The sequence below is a fragment of the Panicum hallii genome, chromosome 2 (assembly GCF_002211085.1).
Source record: "Panicum hallii strain FIL2 chromosome 2, PHallii_v3.1, whole genome shotgun sequence".
Classification (NCBI taxonomy): Eukaryota; Viridiplantae; Streptophyta; class Magnoliopsida; order Poales; family Poaceae; genus Panicum; species Panicum hallii.
Window position 1 is genome coordinate 21,909,047 of NC_038043.1, and position 20,134 is coordinate 21,929,180.

The window sequence follows — 20,134 nt, forward strand, 5'->3', positions numbered from 1 at the left end:
TTCGCCCGTTCGACTTGTCCGTTAGCTCTGGGGTGTGCAACCGAGACATATTTGAGTTCGATGCAAGCATTCTCGCAGAACTCCCAGAACTGGTTCGCCGTGAAGTTTGATCCCAAATCCGTGATGATGGAGTTGGGGAAGCCGAAACGATGCAGAATATTTGAGATGAAGTCGACGACCCGATCTGGTGTGAGCTTGGCTATCGGCTTGTACTCGATCCACTTAGTAAACTTGTCGATAGCCACCAGAACATGGGTGAAACCGCCTGGTGCTATCGTGAAGGGCCCGATCATGTCAAGACTCCAACAGGCGAAAGGCCAGGACGACGGTATGGTGATGAGGCTGTGAGCTGGAACGTGCGTCTATTTGCCAAAGAATTGACAGTTTTGGCACCTGCGTACGAGATCCTCCGTGTCGGTCACCGCGGTGGGCCACCAGAAGCCGGCTCGGTAGGCTTTCCCCACCAGCGTTCTTGAAGCCGCATGATTACCGCAGACGCCATCGTGGATCTCCCGCAGTATGGCGTAACCATCTTCCTTTGTGACGCACTTCATGAGAACCCCTGACCGGGCGCCTCGCCGATAGAGCTTGCCGTTGACCAGGACGAAACCTTTGCTTCTTCGCAAGATGCGAGTTGCATCAGCACTCCTGGCGCCGACTCCCGCTGGCAACCGTTGATCTCGTATGAAATCGATAAAAGCCCCTCGCCAGTCTTCCTCCAGCACCATAACCTCTCGATCGGGTTGTTGGGGACCCGCGTCGATGGCTACCTGCGGAGAAGACTTGATCGATGGCTGGTTGAGCTCCTGGACGAAGACTCCCGGTGGGACCTGGGCGCTCGTGGACCCCAGTTTAGACAGGGTGTCCACGCCGACGTTGTGCTCCCGCAATACATGATGAACCTCCAGGCCGGAGAACTTGCTTTCCAACTTGCGCACTTCCTGCACATAAGCGTCCATTATTTCCTTGTTGCAATCCCATTCCTTGTTGACCTACTGAAAAACAAGAAGAGAGTCGCCATATACAAGTAGTCGCTTGATCCCTAGTGATATCGCCAAACGAAGCCCGTGAAGCAAAGCTTCGTACTCGGCTTCATTGTTGGATACCGCCCACAGGATCTGAAGGACGTATTTCAACTGCTCACCTCGTGGGGAAATAAGCAGAACCCCAGCGCCGCCGCCGTCGAGCTTGAGGGACCCGTCGAAATACATGGTCCAATGCTCTGGCTTGTCCACCGGAGTCGGGACTTGATTCTCCCTCCATTCAGCCATGAAGTCGACTAGAGCCTGTGATTTGATTGCAGTGCGTGGCTTGAAGTCTATTGACAAAGCCCCCAGTTCCACTGCCCACTTGGATATGCGCCCCGTGGCATCTTGATTATGAAGAATATCCGCCAGCGGGAAGTCCTTGATCACAGTGATCTTGTACTCATCGAAGTAATGGCGCAACATTCTGGATGTGATCAAGATAGCATACAAAAGCTTTTGAACAGCGAGATACCGTACCTTGGATTCGGAGAGGACCTCGCTGACGAAGTAGACAGGCCTCTGCACTCAAAACGCATGGCCTTCTTCGCCTCGCTCGACTACAATAGCACTGCTGACGACATGAGTTGTTGCCGCAATGTAAATTAGTAGATCCTCCCCTGGCAACGGTGCTGTAAGGATTGGAGGTGACTGCAGATGATGTTTCAGATCTTGCAAAGCCCGCTCAGCCTCCTCCGTCCATTGAAACTTATCCTGTCGTTTCAGAAGCTTGAAGAAGGGTAGTCCTCTCTCCCCGAGCCGGGAGATGAACCTGTTCAGGGCCGCCATACAACCTGTTAACTTTTGCACATCCTTGACTGTGGCCGGAGCCTCCATATCAGTGATGGCCATGATCTTCACAGGGTTGGCTTCAATGCCCCGGTTGCTAACGATGAACCCGAGCAATTTCCCTGAGGGTACGCCGAAGACGCATTTGGTGGGATTAAGTTTCCACCGATATCTGCGTAAACTGCTAAATGTTTCCTCCAAATCTACGATCAAGTTATCGGAATCCCTGGTCTTGACGACCACATCATCCACATAGGCCTCAACATTCCGGTGCAGCTGATCCGCGAAACACATCTGGATCGCACGCTGGTACGTTGCTCCTGCATTCTTCAACCCGAAGGACATTGTTTTGTAGGCGTAAGTCCCGTACGGCGTGATGAATGCAGTCTTGATTTGATCCTCCTCCTTGAGCGGAATCTGATGATACCCTGAGTAACAATCAATAAAACAAAGAAGGACACATCCGACCGTCGAGTCGACTACTTGGTCAATGCGCGACAGCCCAATATGATCTTTTGGGCAATGCTTGTTGAGATCAGTGTAGTCGACACACATTCTCCATTCATTGTTCTTTTTCTTTACAAGGACGGGATTCGCTACCCACTCTGGATGGATTACTTCTTTAATGAATCCAGCCGCGAGAAGTTTAGCGATCTCCCGTTTAATGGCCTCACGCTTATCGTGGGCAAACCTCCACAGGCGTTGCTTCTTAGGCGTAGCCTTCGGGTGTACATTCAAGGCATGCTCGATCAACTCCCTGGGCACCCCTGGCATATCCGCTGGTTTCCATGTGAATATGTCTCGGTTAGCCCAAAGAAAGCTGACGAGCGCGCGTTCCTATTTGTCACCGAAGCCCGCGCCGATGATGGCGGTCTTGGTTGAATCTCCCTCCTGGAGCTGGATTGTCTTGAGGGCCACATCATCAGTCGACTGGATGCTCGACTTGTTGGCCTTCTTGGAAGGGATCTCCAGCCCGGTCTGGGAGAGCTGCTGCACGGCCGCGAGTACTTCTCCCGAAGCTCTGGCACGCGAGTAGTCGAAGCGTACTGGATCGCCTCCTGATTGCAGTCATACGACTTCTTCAAGTCGCCACGGAGGGTGAGCACTCCACCGAGTCCTGGCATCTTAAGAAGCAAATAGACATAATGTGGCACTGCCATGTACTTGGCAAGTGCCGGATGACCCAGTATTGCATGGTAAGAAGAATCGAAAGTAGCCACTTCGAACTTGATGAACTCAGTACGATAATTCTCCCGCGTGCCGAAGGTGACTGGGAGGACCACCGTACCAAGCGGGTGCGCCGCATTACCTGGGACGATGCCGTAGAAGGGAGACTTGCTGGGAACCAGCATCTCCTTGAAGTCCAGGCCCATCTTCTTCAAAGTGCTGACGAAGATGAGATTGAGCCCACTCCCGCCATCGATGAGGACCTTGGTAAGCTTGACCTCTGCCACCACAGGGTCCAAGACCAAGGGGAATTTGCCAGGCTCGGAAAAGCTCGTCCACTGGTCATCACGAGAGAATGAGATGGGGACCTCCGACCAACGGAGTGGTCGTGGTACCGCCGGCTCGATGGACAAAATCTCTCGGAGGAGCAGCTTCTGATCCCGCCTGGAATAGAAATCCTCGTCCCCCCCGAAGATGACGTTGACCACTTTGGACGCATCCTGAAATTTCGGGTTGCGCCCGTGATCCTCCTGATCATCATCTTCGGGTTCCTTGTCGGCAGGCTTCTTATTCTTCTTGCCACCACCAGAGTTGCTGAACGTCCTCCGAAGGTGGTAGCAGTCAATGGCAGCGTGGTTGGCGCCCGGGTGCCACGGGCATTTCTTCTGCAGGAGCTTCTCGAACTCCTCCTGAGTTGTCGACTTCTTGCCCCGCGAAGGACGATCGATAGCCGCGATGACATCATCTGGCTTTCGTTTCCGGGGTGGCCCAGAATTGTCCCGCTGGCCTTTTGTCATTGCGGTTGTCGTTTGGGCGCCGCGGATTGTTGTCATGGCGCCGCGGGAAGCGCTCCTGCATCTTCTCCTCCTGTTCGGACCAATCATGCATCATATCACGAAGGCCCGCAACAGTTTACGGCCTGTTCCGCTCGAAGTCTCTGTATATGCTCGGGTGGGTAATGCCGTTGTAGAAACAGTCGATGATGTCCTCCTCCGAGATGTTCGCGATGGTGGCGCGGACGTCAAAGAAGCGACGTGTGTAGGACCGCAGGAGCTCGTTGCGTTCTTGCTTACACTGGGCAAGATCATGTCGAGTACCTGCACGAGCAATCGCTCCCTGGAAATTGTCGATGAAGACCTTCTTAAGTCGTTCCCAGGAGTCGATGGAGTTGCTGCCGAGGCTCTCCAGCCAAGTGAGCGGCGCAGGATCCAAAGCCATCGGGAAGTAGATGACTTTGGTGACGTTCGAGCCCCCTGCTACCTCGATAGCCGTGGAGTAACAACGGAGCCACTGCTGAGGAGCTTGCTTGCCGTCGTACTTGGTGATGCCAATGGGTTTGAAACCCTCCGGGTACTTGTAGCTGCTGAATCGTGCAGAGAAAGCAGGGAATCGATTGCTACAATCAGTACCTTCGTTTTCCACTTCTTCGCGGGTCTTGCGCCTGGAAGAAATCACAGTCCGCGCATCGCGGCCTTCATTGATGTGCTGGCGCAGATCCTCCGGAGGAAGTCGATGATTGGCCTGTCGCGGACGACCCCCTTGCGGTGGCTATTGCCTCCCGCCAGGGGCCTGGCTCGCGCGTGCGTTGTCGTTGCTGATCTGATGTTGAGGACGACCACCAGTCGTTCGACTGCGGGCCTGGCTCCGGCTCTCGTCCACGCGCTCTTCCCGGATGACGGACGCCGGATTATGCTGATCCAACTGGATCCAAGCCCTCTGCGCATAGAGGAGTGCTTGACGTACCTCCGGGTCGTGGCTGCGCTCGAGGATGGCCGTGACCCTGGCAATGTTGGCCACCGGAGTCCTGAAGCCCCGCTCGCTTACGGCAGCAAACTCGGGGTCGAGCTCGCGTTGCATAGATCGCCTTCGCTCGTTAGCTCTCCTCCGCCGGATTGTTCGGGCCCTGTTCCTGGCCCTCCGCGCCTCACGATCGGCATCATTCTCGTTACCGGCGTTGGCCGTGATCTCATCATCGGAGATCACGTCAAAGTTATCGATGGGGAGATCCCCACCGTCCTCGCCTTCTTCGGCCATCAGCACCTGGCGAGAGGAAAGCTCATGAGAACTTTCGTCGACTAGCTCCGTCGACTCCTCCGCCGTGGTGGCCAATGGCCTGCCCTCCTGGAAAGGCAATGGCTCGAGGTGAGCCACGAGCCGGCTCTCTGCCTCAAGTAGATTGGAGAGCTTCATGCCCTTTTGGCACGATGTGCCCCTTTGGCGAGGAGGCGATCACCAAATCACCGGGGCCAGAACAACCCGAAGCCTCCCGACACGCGGTGGCTTCAGGGTTTCCGTCCCGGAGCAGCAGGTCCAGATCCTTCTCTAACATGAAGAGGGATCCAGGCGCGTTGGCCTCCTGAAGATCAGTGGCCGATTCGCACAAGCCGGGTTGAGTCTGACCATGCGAATCCCTAGATTGGAACAAGTCCAAACCAGGGGAAGTTATCGCGACACCAGAAGAAGTCGAGCTTGGAACAGATTCCATCTCGACCTGTGCCGCGGAAGCGTGGAGCGGCAAGTTATCGAGCTCGTCGACGAACTTGTCGAGGCCGCTGCGAGGATCCGCAGCGACGGTTTTCGGCGTCATGTCGACGAGGAATCGCCGAAAGTTGCCCGCACCATCTGCGATGCAAACCCACGAGCCAAAAACAAGCGTCGTACCCTGAGAGGGAACTGACCTGATGAATTTGAAAGATGCCATCGAGCTCGCTGGTGGATCTTCGACGCGCTCCCCTACCTGGCGCGCCAGCTGTCGGTGTTTAACCGGCTGCCCACCGAGGGATATACCCAAGGTGGTAAGTTTTGGGTGAGGGAACGCCGAGATCAGGAACTCGAAGGTGCAAAGAACACAAGACTTTAGACAGGTTCGGGCCGCACGGAGCGTAACACCCTACGTCCTGTATGGTGGTTTGTATTCTCTTTGGTGTAGAATGACCTAATGATCTTATATTTTGAGGGGGTCCCTGACCTCCCTTATATATTCGAGGGGTCAGAGTTACAAAGATGCTAACCAACCCCCTCCGAGGAATCCCACCAGAACTAATCTCGAGTAGATCCTCTCTGTGTTGGTTAGCTCTATCTCCTATTTAAACGGGATAAACAAGAGATAAACAAAATGAATAAGAGATAAGATGGGCTTAATCTCTTAAACTTCGTGACATGCCCAGCCCGGTGGCCCCGGGTCTGACACAGAGCACACTAAAAACTGATGAGAACATCACCATGCTGGATACACTCAAGATTTGGTCTTCTACAAGTTACAAGTCGTCACCAACTTGGTCTTCACATCCAGGATTTGGTATTATTCACCATTAGTCTCTGCGCACCAACTTCGTCCATCGACATCGTCGCCTGCTTACGACTACTTCCTCAACAAGTACGACTACTTAGTGCCTCAATCGATTACTTTCTAAAGCTCGATCAGCTACTTCAACAGCTCGTACGACTACTTCCGACTACTTCAACAACTCATACGACTACTTCCTACTACTTCAACAACTAGTCCGACTACTTCAACAACTCGTACGACTACTTCTTGTGTGACTAGGATAAGGTGCTGCGTCACCTATTTTGGGCCAAGTCGGCCTTGTATCATGTCGGGCCTTCAGCCCAGGTTGAGGATGCCCCCATCTAGTCGCCCTCAACCCTAGGACGTTCCCCTCTTCGTTATAAACTCGGCAGCAGCAGCCACATTAGGGTTTGGGTTTTGTTTAGTTCTAGTTTTCCATCGAGAAACAGATCTCTTTCAATATAATTATGATGTCGAGTCCTTTTGCTGTGAATTAGTGCCCCCATTTTTGTTCTACACCATAGTGGCAATTAGTCCTTTTGTGATCAGAGTTTGAACCCCACCTTGTTCTTTGCTTCATATACATCTGCAATTTCAGATTGCGAGTTTACCCTTTCTTGCTTGTGTTCTTTGATTCGCTTGTAGGGAAAGCCTTCTTGGTGAGGTCAATCAAGTTGTGCTTGGTTGATTACCAACAGAGCAGCCATGTAACAGTTGCAAGGGTTCAAATCATGACTAATTAGAAATCCGGATCGCCAACATCATGATTCCACCAATCGAATTTGCCATACCTATCGAAAGATTGAGCCAGTGCTACATCAGTTCCTGTCCAAAGTATAGATGGAAACATGGCAAACCGACTTGAGGATGGTGGTATCTTCCTTCCTGCCAAAGCTGAGGAGGCTGGGAAGACAGCCAGGATCGGCTGACTCCCTGGTTCGATCGACCCCTGGTGGGGCCCCCTCAGCACCGCCTTCCTCTGGCTGGCTGATAGGTGGGTCCTTACCCTGATCCTTGGTGTTTGCCGCCTTAAGATGTTGGTTTGCCCTGCCTTATGGGCCCTCCTTGTAAGTGTGACGCAGGATGAGATTTTCTGTGTAGTTCTTCTGCGTATGCTGCGTGTTTTCTTCTTATTTTGGACTTGCATCCTGAAATGGCCAAATATACAAATACATCTGTGGAGCTAGGTTAGTGATACAAATGTGTGAGTAGGTTGCATAGTTTTCCTTTGTTCATGAGTTTAGTTGGTGGTGAGCTTTTGCATTTAAGGACCGCCAAGCACTCCCCCAAGCTAACCCTTTGCTCGTCCCGAGAAAAGCTTAGACTTAGGTTGTTGATCAGGAGTTGCTGCAATGTTGCATTTCCAGCTTATACTATAGGCATAGCAAACTGTTCTAACCATGGTCCTGAATAAGTTGGCATTGTTCTCACCTTTTGCTTTACTCCTGTGGGACTTATAGCTTCACCTTTTTCTTTGACAGTTGAGGGTCAAAGCGGTTTCATAGAGTACCTTTACTCACCCCTTTGTTCTACCATCAATCCGGAGGTTTTTGTATGGTTTTTCAAAGGAAATTTCTAAGTTCCTCAAATGATCTCTCGGATCACTCAATGTGTTTGATTCCTCACCAAGGCTTTTATTGTGCCTTTCCTTTCCATCCTACCTCTAAAGGCTTGTTTTTGTGGAGATGTAGGTATGGGGAAGTTGAAGGCAAACTTATTCCTCATATTTTGCTAAGTCAAAAACCGGATCCAAAGGAGAAATAAGTCATAAACCTTGATCAAGATGTGCATGTGTGTGAATATTTTTGGTGGATGATGTATGAACTCCTTTTCATGAGCCATCTCTCTCCTTTATTTCCTTTTCTTTTTCTTGGATATTGGCAATCTCTCTTTTTTTTTGAATGCTTGGACCTTCATGGGTCCAATTCTCTTCTTTTTTTTTAACATGCCTTCTTGAGTATGTCCTTTATTTCTTTTGCATGGTCTATATCCTTTTATGATGGTAACCATGGAGAGAGTGGTTATGCTCTGGCATGGAGTTTTATTTTGTAGTTGGATGGATGGAGTGCTTGCTATCTTCCAATGTAGAAGCATAGCATAAGGTGGAGACGTGTACATGATCTTGATCATGGGAGTATGAAATGTATCTCACAAAGGATCACAACAATTTGACTAAGCTCAATGAGATAACGAGTTGCATATGTGGAAGGTTTTCATCATAAGCAACATATGGCTTTGGATAGTAATTTCATATCATTAAGGAACTTTATTGGTTTTTGTATTTTCAAAAACTAAATACTCTGGAAATCATGTTACGTAGGGAAAGATCATAGAAACTCTATTTCAACCATGTCATAACTCACAACAACTTAGATCTGGATCATGCTTTTGATACCAACAAGTTTGAAGCTCAAGGTTTGAACATTTAGCCACCAAACTCAAAACTTGGTAGAGCACTAATTTGTTATTAGGCATATGAAGGAAATTAATAGAGCAACTATTCATCATCTCAACAAGGAAAACTTCCCTGCTTACTACACAAAAGAAAGCAAGAAAATATTTTTGGTCTTTTCTAAGTTTTGTAAATTTTTATTTTGTTTTTGATTTTGCAGATTTTTATTTTGTTTCATGCATAAGGTTTGAAAGCGATAAAGACGATAAGATACAAGGTACCTCTCGTGGGGGGACCTCCCTCAAGCACACTGCTGCTGGTTGGGGTTGTACCCCCTACAACATAAGTAAGCCCTCCACTCCTCCTGCTGCTGCAGCTGCCTTTGCTCCATGGCGTGGATCCTCTCGCCGGTGTCACTGCATGCTTGGTTGGTCTGGATGTGCTGGTGCAGTGACTCCTCGATATCATTGGCCTGGACCTTGAGCTCTCCTAACTGCTGAGTGATGGAGCTGAAGTCTCGGGTTGAGGCCGTGCATCGTGCATGGTGTGGGAAGCTGCTGGAGCTGGAGCTAGTGGAACGGCGCGCTGGGGCTTGCCATCCCCACCCGTCGGTGCTCGCACTGTGCCATGACGAGCCTCCTGCCTCATGTGGATATGATGGTTGAGGTTGTGGAGGTGTTGGTGCGGCTTTCCTTCTGGCCCTGCTTTGTGTCATCCTGCCAGGTAAACCAGAAACACTATGCCTGCGGGCTTCCTCTTGTGGGACAAGAGGGAAGCTTAGCGACTAGCAGTTATACAGATGAAACCCCGCGTTTGGGAACGGAATCTCATTTGCATAGCCTAGAGAGAAGAAAATCAAAGAGTCATTCAGGCCTTTCTTGAGTGTGTGACCATAAATCAAATAAGCTTCATTGATAAGAACATGCGGATCCTCAATGAAAGGAATAAAATTCCCATCTAAGACCCCGATGCTCGAAGCGATGTGAGTAATGAAAGAAGTGCACTCAATAGGACCCGTCTACTTACAATTCCTAAGCCATTGTTTGATCATAGCCTTCACGGGGAAGATTTTGATCTTGTTGACCGTGGCACATACTATCCTCAACTCATTGTTGCACACGGGCCTAACATCATCTCTTGGAAAGAGAGTGATGGCCAACCACTTGTGCGTCAGATGAAGAGTCGGATTTTGTATGTCATTGCACCTAGGTGCAAACTTGCCATGAACAACTTGACCCAAAATCAAACCCAAAAATCATGGCAATTGAAACCGCGGCATGCTTGTTCAAGAGAAATTGGCAGGCGCGCGCTAAAACCAAGGTGGTGACTCAAAATCTTCCAAGTAAGATAAAAATTCATTTCCAAAAAGTTAGAAAGAAATATCGTCATCCACCTCCTGAAGAGTGCAAAGAAAATAGATGGTGAAGAGATGAGAACCATTCTCCTCAACAGGCACAAAACCATCCCATCAAATTGCAAGCCAAACACGAGCAAAGTCTACGTCCATACCTGTCTTCTCGAGGAGGTCCGGATCAAAGGATTTGGTGCGACCAAAGTCCCAACTCTTGAGCAGGGCGTAGGCTTTCCTTTCACGATTGTCTCACAAGTCGAGGTAGGGTGCATCATCGTCATCCATCTCCATTTCCTTGGCTTGTGGTTCAGCTTGTTCTTCGGTGTGTTGTTCTTGCTCCTCTTCATAGTTTATCATGCTAGGGCTTGGTGTCAGTTCGGGAGTATAACGGAAGCTTGAGCCACCCTAAGAACGTGATGAGCTCATGCCCGTCATCTTCTTCAATGCACCGGAGAGTTTCTGACCCATTCCCTTCATGGTTGGGGCTTGGAGAACAAGAACAAACAGGAACAACTTGGAGCGGGTTACCTTAATGAAATCGAATGGGAAATGCTTACCCGAGATTGCTCCTCCAAGTTGTGGTTACTCTTGCAGCAAAGAAATGAGAGAGTGAGGTTTCTTGCACTTTGGAAATGACCACAAAATCAATGAAACCCGAGAGCAAAGTTTGAGAGAGTGAGTGAATGAGTGAGTGTGAGTGTGAGGTGAAGAGCACCCTCTCTTGGGCTCTATTTATAGAGCAAACGCAGCAAGCAGGCCGGGAGCATGGGGGGTGTAACGGCTAGGAACCATTGGCCCAAGGTGGGCCCGCCCAACGGTCATCTAGGATCGGCTGACCCGCTAGGTTGGCCGCACCCTGGCTAGGCCTGCTAGTACCCCTCCTCGGCCCAAGCCCCCCAACGGCCACTTGATGGTCATGCTTGGGTGCTTCGGTCCAAACTTGCTCCGAAAGATGTTCAAAAGATTTTTCAAAGGATTTCATACTCACATAATATTTTTAGGATTTTTGTAAAAAAGGGAAAGTCTAGAAAAAAAATCCAGCATGCAAGAGACGGTTGGAAAATCAAGTATGCAAAGAGGAAATTTAAATGATGGGAAAAAGCAAGTTTGAAAGAAATCCAAATATGAGATAACTACCGATTTACCTTCGGCAACGGCTCGACGTTTAAAGTCTGACGGGCGAGAATTTACCATGCGCCCTCCACCTTCTGCCACACCTTCTTTGTCTTCTTTCTTCTTGCTGGCGTGATTGGTGGTTCCTTGGGTTGGGGGAGTGGCTCTCCCCATACTCCTGTCGTGATCCTAATGAATCACAAAGCTTTGCTTATCCTTGTGTTGGAATTTGAACCGCATGTTGTCCACTCCGATGCGGAAATGGATTTCTCAGGTCTCAACATCTATCCTTGCCTTGGCGTCTCGTAGGAAGAGTCGCCCAAGGTTAAGTTGCACGCCCAAGTCGCCCTCCATGTTGAGGACCATGAAGTTAGCGAGGATAAAGGTGTTCTTCACTCGCACTAGAAGGTTCTCGACAACCCCTTCGGGATATCGAATGGTCGAATTGGTGATCTGCAGACACATCCGAGTTGGAGACAAAGCAGGATATTGTAGTTGTTCAAAGATTACCTTGGGTATGATGTTCACGCTTGCCCCAAGGTCGTAGAGGGCCTGATCATACTAGCAGTAGTAGATTGAGCATGGACACTCTTGGTCACCTTGCCTTACTGCCATTTGTCCTTCCCACGCATTCGTCCTATGGTGCGTGGGTGTTCCTGCATGGTTAGTGCGTGATGACCTCCGAGATGGGTTACCCCATCTGGTGGACACCATGCGCACATTTTCCACGGGAGCCTCGGGTTGCCCCGGGATCTTCCCGTCCTCAGAAGCAAGAATAGAGTTAGGAACTTATGTGAGCTGGGTCTCAATCATTTAATTAAAGCTCAGTTAATTTTTAAGAGTGGAAGATAAGGTTTCAATTTTTATGTTTAAGCTTTCCCAAGTTTTATTTTTGGCAGCAAGCTTTTTATTTAAAGATTCATTCATTTTAGCTTGGCCAAGAACAAGATCTTTCAAAGAAGGTTCGTTTGAATTGAAATTTGAATTGTAATTTGAATTGAAATTGTTACCTCTCTGATATGGTGGACGTGATGGATTCCACCCTTGGCCTCCTGATGGGTGATACCCGTTGTTGTTGTTGTTCATGTAAGCCACTTCTTCATGAGTCTCGAGGCAGTCATTCCTCGAGTGTCCACTGTTGGCATTTCTTAGCGATATCACAAGGATTGTTAGTCCTTAGCGATGGCACCAAGAAACATCGTGGTGGTATGTCTTAACGATTACAGATTGGATCCGCAAGCGCACGGATATACCGCTGTAGCATTTCACCCACAGAGTTTGGCTATCATTATTTATAATTTCCCATGGGATGGCATGAGTAAAAGAGTTTACTAGGTATATAACTAGGAGTAAGTTATAGAGTATATTTCATACAGGGGTAAGTTATGATAAATGCTAATGAGGGTAATGTGACACACGCACTCGAGCCAATCTCAAGATAAAGAATAACGAATAAACAAAGGTTAGTGGGAGCATAGGCATACAAAGAATGTCCTAAAATCATCTATTCATACAAATAAGGGTTACACAAGATACATGGTTAGGGCTTAAAGCTAAGGCTCAGGATATCGGGGAGAATGTCCCGCACCGGAGTACAGCCAATCCTGTTACATCTTTCAGAACTCCTACACCATACCCAAACGTGGAGGACTACACTAACCATAGCAAAGCTGCCCCGAACGTGGAGGACTACACTAACCACGGCAAAGCTGCCGTAGCGGACGGACAGGGCAGTCACCACCTGCCGTCTACCCCTACAACACCATGGAGCATGGTCATATCCGAAGGATCACGCATACTCGGGCACCACGCCCGTGTACAAGGTCACTACCCTAGTGCCCCCGGGTCTCCCACCCTTCAGATGGACAAGTAAAGCGCTAAGGCAAGCCCAAAGACACAACGAACCAATAGCCTTACTTAGAACATCTTGCCTAACCACATATAAAGCATAACTTATGGAAGAACAAGGCATGGTATGATAAACTATCAAGATAGCATAGCAACCATGACTAAGCTCTGCATTATGAATAGGATACTGACGAGTTGAATACAAAGCCATACAGGAGCCCCAGGATTGCTCAACAACCTCGAGGACGACTAGATTCGCTAAGAGAAGTTCTAGCCTAGCTCCACTACCCTAAGGAGTAAAAGTCACAAGAATGAAAGAGGGAGAGAGGCTCCATGTTGTGGTGTGTGTTGATTGAGGGGGAGAGGGCCTCCTTTTATAGCGTCCTGGGTAGAGGTATACTTGGAAACCTAGTGCACCGCCTTGAGGAAGAGTAGGGGGCACTCCATGACAAAGATCTGGCAGCTAGGAAGCCATCTAGATTCGGCCGAACCTGGGGGTCGGCCGAACCCGGATGGCACTCCACTGGATCTACCTTCCTCTAGATGGCTGACAGGTGGGCCCTAGTGTTGATCCTCTATGATTTGTGCCTTGGCGCGCCCGTTTGATCTGGTTTGTGGGCCCTCCAATCTTGTGTGGTGCAGCGAACGATCTTCTATGCATTGTATGCTGTGTATTCTTCGTGTTTTCTTCTTATTCCGGACTTGCATCCCTGAAATGGCTTGATAGGCAAAATAGTTGGGGAACTAGGTTAGTTATACAAATATACGAGTAAGAGGTATGGTTTTACTTTATTTATGAGTATAGTTAACGGTCGGATTTCGCATTTAAGGATCATCAACAACACCCCCAAGCTAGCCCTTTGCTCATCCCCAGGAAAGTCTGGGCTTAAGATGTTGATCAGGAGTTGCTGCAATGTTGCATTTCCAACATGTACCATAGGCACAACAAAGTGTTCTTACCATGATTTTGAATAAGTTGGCTTTGTTCTTACCTCTTACCTTATCTCTGTGGTGCATATAGCTTCAACTCATCTTTGGCAGTTGACAGTCAGAACAGTCTCATAGAGTGCCAATTTTTCTCACCCATTTGTTCAACCGTCAATCCGGAGGTTTTGTAGATTTTTTTCAACATAATTTTCAAAGTTCCTCGAATGATCTCTCAGATTACTCAATGTGTTTCCTTCCTCACCAAGGCTTTTATTGTGCCTTTCTTTCTCACCCTACTTCTAATTGCTTGATTTGGTGGAGCTGTAGGGATGGAGAATTTGAAGGCATACTTGCTTCTCATATTTTGCTAAGTCAAAAACCAGATCCAAAGGAGAAAAAAGTCATAAACCTTGATCAAGATGTGCATGTGTGTGGATAATTTTGGTGGATGGATGTATGAGCTCCTTTTCATGAACCATCTCTCCTTTATTCTTTTTCTTGGATATGGGCTATCTTTCTTTCTTTCTCTCTTTTATTCTTTTTTTTCTTGGACCTTCATGTGCCCAATTCTTTCTTTTTCTTTTCATGCTTTCTCGAGCATGTCCTTTATTTCTTTTTGCATAGCCCATATCCTTTTTCTCATGGTAACTTTGGAGAGAGAGTGTGGTCATGAAACAACATGGAGTTTTATTTTGTGGGTGGATGGATGGAGTGTTTGCTATCTTCTAGTGTAGAAGCTTAGCATGTGGTGGAAACGTGTACATGATCTTGATCATGGGAGTTTGAAATGTATCTCACAAAGGGTCACAACAGTTTGACAAAGCTCAATGAGATAATAAGCTGCATATGTGGAAGGTTTGCAATAAGATCAATCATATGGCTTCGGATAGGAATTTTCATATCATCGAGGAACATTATTATATTTTTGCATTTTTAAAAAATAAATACCCCGAAAATCAAGCACCACGTAGGAGAAGATCATAGCAGCTCTATTCAGCCATATCATAGCTCTCAACAACTTAGATTTGGATCATGCTTTTTGTTACCCACGAGTTTCAAGCTCAAGGTTTGAACATTTAGCCAACAAACTCAAAACTAGGTAGAGCATCACGTTGTAACTATCCATATGAAGCAAATTAATAGAGCAACTATTCATCATCTCAAGAAAAACTAAACCATGCTTACTACACATACAAAAAAGCAAGAAATTATTTTTGATCTTTTCTAAGTTTTGCCAATTTTTATTTTGTTTTAAATTTTGCAAATTTTTATTTTGTTTCATGCATAAGGTCTCAAAGCGGTAAAGAAAGATACAAGATACAAGGTGCCTCTCGTGGGGGTCCTCCCCAAAGCTAGCTTCAGGCTCACTGCTGTTGGTCAGGGTTGTACCCTCTCCAAAGGAAGTAGGCCCTTCCCTCCTCCTACTGCTGCAGCTGCCTCTGCTCCATAGCGTGGATCCTATCGATGTTTTACCGCCAAGCCCATCGAGGGATACCCCCGAGGTGGTGAGTTGTAGGTGGGGTGTCATCGAGATCAGGAACTCGAAGGTGCAAAGAACACAAAGTTTAAACAGGTTTGAGCCGCCGAGAGCGTAATACCCTATGTCCTGTGTGGTGGTTTGTATTCCCTTAGGTGTGTGTATCTTTGGCGGGGTCTCTGCCCGCCCTTATATAGCCTGGGGGGACAGGGTTATATGGAAATCCTAGCTAGATACGAGCTCAGGAGTCCTGCCCGAGTACTACTCGGGTAGTTTTCTTCCCTTCCGACTAGTTCTACTACGGTACGAGTAGTTACAACTCATGTGTCGCATCACTTATCTTAGAATATGTATGCCATGTGCACAGTCCCATGGCCCCGAACTCATCATAGTCGAGTACTACAGGCTTCCGAGTACTTCTGAGGGCATCTTCGAGTTCTCCCGAACTCCATCTTGAAGGTGTCCTCCGAGTACTTCATTGACTGCATCGAGGCTATGAGGTGCTCATGCCCTAAGTAGTTGTCAAGTCTTCTTTTACATGGGGTGTGATTAAACTCACACTCCATCTGGAGTGGTCCCCGAGCCTTAGGTTGAATCAAAGAATCAGGCCGACAGTCAAATTAGCCTTGAATCTTCTATCCTTATCTCCCAAAAGATTTGAAAAATAAGTCGCTGATGACATATCCCGCTGCCCCCAAGCCTTGGATCCAAAGAATCATGGCATGCAATATATAACAGTAAGGATTTGGTAGTTAAGATGGGCAAATCGGTTCAGAAATTCAAAAACCGCATTTTGCGGAATGAATTCCCTAAAAAAATGGTTAAACAAATAACTTCTCAAAAAAGCGCCGTAAATTACCGCTCAAATCTAACATTTTTCCTTGATTTAATGGCTACATAAGACCTCTGGGTGAAAATTTTGAAAAACCACTTATTTCGGAATAAAATCCCTAAAATAATGGTTAAACAAGTATCTTCCCGAGATAAATCCTCAAGAAGCCTATTAAATCGGATTCTTCTACGAATCTTCCGAGTAGTTTTTCAATGTCCAGCCTCCGAGCGTGAGAGCTTAAATGATCCGTCGAAAGCATGCTGAGTGCCCAGTCGAGCCCAACCCCCGAGCATGGGAAATAGAGGTGTATGCCAAAAAGCACTCAAAATGTCTTGTTTGTAATCGAGACGAGGAGTCAAGGTAACTGATGGCGCGTAATACTAGTCAGGAACTAGTAAATGCATGTTATGGGAGCGAGACCCCTTCAGTAAACTACTTATAGTACTAGTTGAGAACTAGTAAACTGAGCACTACTGGAACTATGGGAGTGAGCCCCTTTAGTAAACTACGCGTAATACTAGTTGAAAACTAGTAAACGGAGTAAGGCCCCTTCAGTAAACTACGCATAGTACTAGTCAGGAAATAGTAAACGGAGTGATACTGAAAGTGTGGGAGTGAGGCCCCTTTAGTAAACTACGCGTAGTACTAGTCGAGAACTAGTAAACAGAGTGATACTTGAAGTATGGGAGTGAGACACCTTCAGTAAACTACGCGTAGTACTAGTCGAGAACTAGTAAATGGAGTGTTACTGGAAGTATGGTAATGATGCCCCTTCAGTAAACTACGTGTAGTACTAGTAGAGAACTAGTAAACGGAGTGTTACTGGAAGTATGGGAACGATGCCCCTTCAGTAAACTACGTGCAGTACTAGTCGAGAACTAGTAAACGGAGTGTTACTGGAAGTATGGTGTAACATCCCGATTTTTTTGCTTTCTTAAAATCATCAACTAAATAATTTATAAATATAACTGAGACTAAATAATAAAATCAACAAGGTTTTTCTTTTTCCTTTTCCGTTTCCTAACGTGAACAATCGTTCCTTTATTACCATGGCCCATGAGCCCATCAACCCAACCGTGTCAATTCCCTTCGAGGCCAACGTGGCCTAAATGACTTTCTCCTTCTTCCTTCCGTGCAAATTACAGAGCCACCCACCATAGATTGCAGAAGCAGCAGCAATAGAGTTCATCGTTCCTTCTCACATTCCCTAGAACTCTCCTGAGGTTCATCATACACCGTTGTAACCCAGGTAAACGCAGCTCAGTGTCCTGACCTCGTTTTCCCCACCAATTTCGCTCACGCACGGAAGTTTTCCGAAGCCACCGTCCATAGACTTTACTCCGGTAAACGGCCAGCAGCGCTGAGCCGACAGCTTGCCCGCCATCCTTTGCCTTTCTCGCACAACCATGCCGGGGAGGTTGTCGCTGCACCGAGGCTGCAACCTTTTGGCCCCAGCTGTGCCCACATGCCATGCTGCCAACCGTGATGTGACTCGTTGGGCAGCATAGCAGGAAAGATGGACGAGCGAGTCCACGCTCGAACTGTGAGAGCGTCCACATTTGAACAAATAGAAGCGCACTGGAGATTTATCCCGGCAAGCACCGCCTTTCCTCCTCTATTTAAGCAGACCCACAGCCACCACAGCGCCTCCAATCCACTCGACCACCACATCCTAGTCGCAGCTGCCGTAAGCTGAGTTCAAGCTTCTTCCCCAAACCGAAATCGCTGTCGTCGCCGATCTGCTCCTGTGAACCTTTCTCGAACCGACCAAAGGCAAGGTGAGCACCACCGGCATCCCCTCTACCTCCCTCGCCTGCTGAATCGTTGATTCCATTGTCTTCCCAAGCTGTCACCAAGCTCTGCCTACCATGGCCGCCACCCCCGATGCAGCAGCTATTCCCCATGGCCTCCACCCAAACTGCTGCCTCAAATGGTCAAGCCGTGAACCCTGGAGTCATTTCCCCCACTCTCTGGTCGCCCCTTCCCCTTTCCCCAAAGCTAGCCAAAGCTTTCCCGAGCTCATTCATGGTGTCAGACCCAGGGCTACGGGGCTGTGTACATAACGTAGTTTAAACAGCGTTAAGAGATAAAACCCGTCTTATCTCTTATTTATATTGTTTTCTACTCGTTTGAGTAGGAGATAAAGCTAGTCGGTACAGAAGGAAACTACTCGAGTTATACCCGGATATGATTCCTTGGCTAGTATTGACTAGATCCGTGTAACCCTGACCTCCGGATATACAAGGGGGGGCAGGGACCCATTCAAAACACAACATCTACACTCAAGGGAATACAAACCACCATACAGAACGTAGGGTATTACGCACCTCGCGGCCCGAACCTATCTAAACCTTGTGTTCCTTGCACCTTCGAGTTCCTAATCTCAGTGGCTCCTCACCTAAATTTACCACCTTGGGTATACCCTTCGGTGGGCAGCTGATGAAACACTGACAGCTGGCGCGCCAGGTAGGGGAGCACATCGAAGATCCACCGGCGAACTCGATGGCATCTTTCCAGTTCACCAGGTCAGTACCTTCCTAGGGTACAATGTTTGTTTTTGGCTCGTGGGTCTGCATCGCAGATGGTGCGGTCGTCGACATGAAGTCAAAAACCCCTGCCGCGGGTTCTCAAAGCAACCTCGACAAGTTCGTTGATGATCTTGATGATTTGTCAATTCATGGATCCGCTATGAGGATCGAGGAGGAGTTTTCTTCCGGCGTGACTTCATCCGGTGCTGCAACAACTTTCCTTGGGTTGGACTTGTTCCAATCTAAGGACTCGCGTAGCCGATCATGACTCGGTCTGCGCGATTTGGCCACTGATCTTCAGGAGGCCAACATCTCCGAGTCCCTCTCCACATTGGAGGAGTTGGACTCTCTACTCCAACACGAAAAGCCTGAAGCCACCGCTCGTCGGGGGGCTTCAGGTTGTTTTGGTGCCAACGGTCTGATGATCACCTCCACTCTGGAGGGGCATTTCGTACATTGGAAGGGCATGAAACTTTTTGATCTACTTGAGGCCAAAGATCGACTTGTGGCACACCTCGAGCCTTTGCCTTTTTAGGAGGGCAGGCCGTTAGCCACCGTGGTGGAGGAGTCAATCGAGCTAGTCGACGTGAGCTCTGACGAGCTCATCTCGCGCCAGATGCTGATGGCGGAAGAAGGCGAGGACGATGGTGACTTGCCCATCATTGAATTTGATGCAGTATCTGAAGATAAGGCCACAGCCAACGCCGGTGACGAGAATGACGCTGATCGTGAGGCACGGAGGACCCAGAACAGAGCTCGCGTAGCTCGCCGAAGGAGGGTCAATGAGCGCATGCGATCTATGCATCGCGAGCTTGATGCCGAATTCGCTACCGTAAGCGAGCGGGGTTTCAGGACTCCAGTGGCTAACATCGCCAGGGTTACGGCCATACTCGAGTGCAGTAACAATCTGAATGCGCGTCAAGCACTTCGTTACGCGCAGAGGGCCTGGATTCAGCTTGATCAGCAAAACCCGGTGTCTACCCTCAGGGAAGAGCGCATGGGCGAAAGCCAAAGCCAGGCTCATAGCCGAACGGCAGGCGGCCGTCCTCGACCTCAGCGCAGCAACAACGACAACGCTCGCAGGAGTCACGCTCCTGGCGGGAGGCAGCAGCCACCTCCAGGAGGTAACCTGTGATAGGCCAATCATCGGCCTCCTCCAGAAGACCTGCGCCAGCAAATCAATGATGGCTGCAACGCACGGTCCGTGATCGATTCCAAGCGCAAAGTGCGCGAAGAAATCAAGACAGAAGGTACTGACTGCAGCGACCGTTTCCCAGCTTTCTCCGCACGGTTCAGCAGTTACAAGTACCCTAAGGGCTTCAAGCTGATTGGCATCACCAAGTATGATGGCAAGCAAGCTCCTCAGCAATGGCTACGTTGCTACTCCACCGCCATT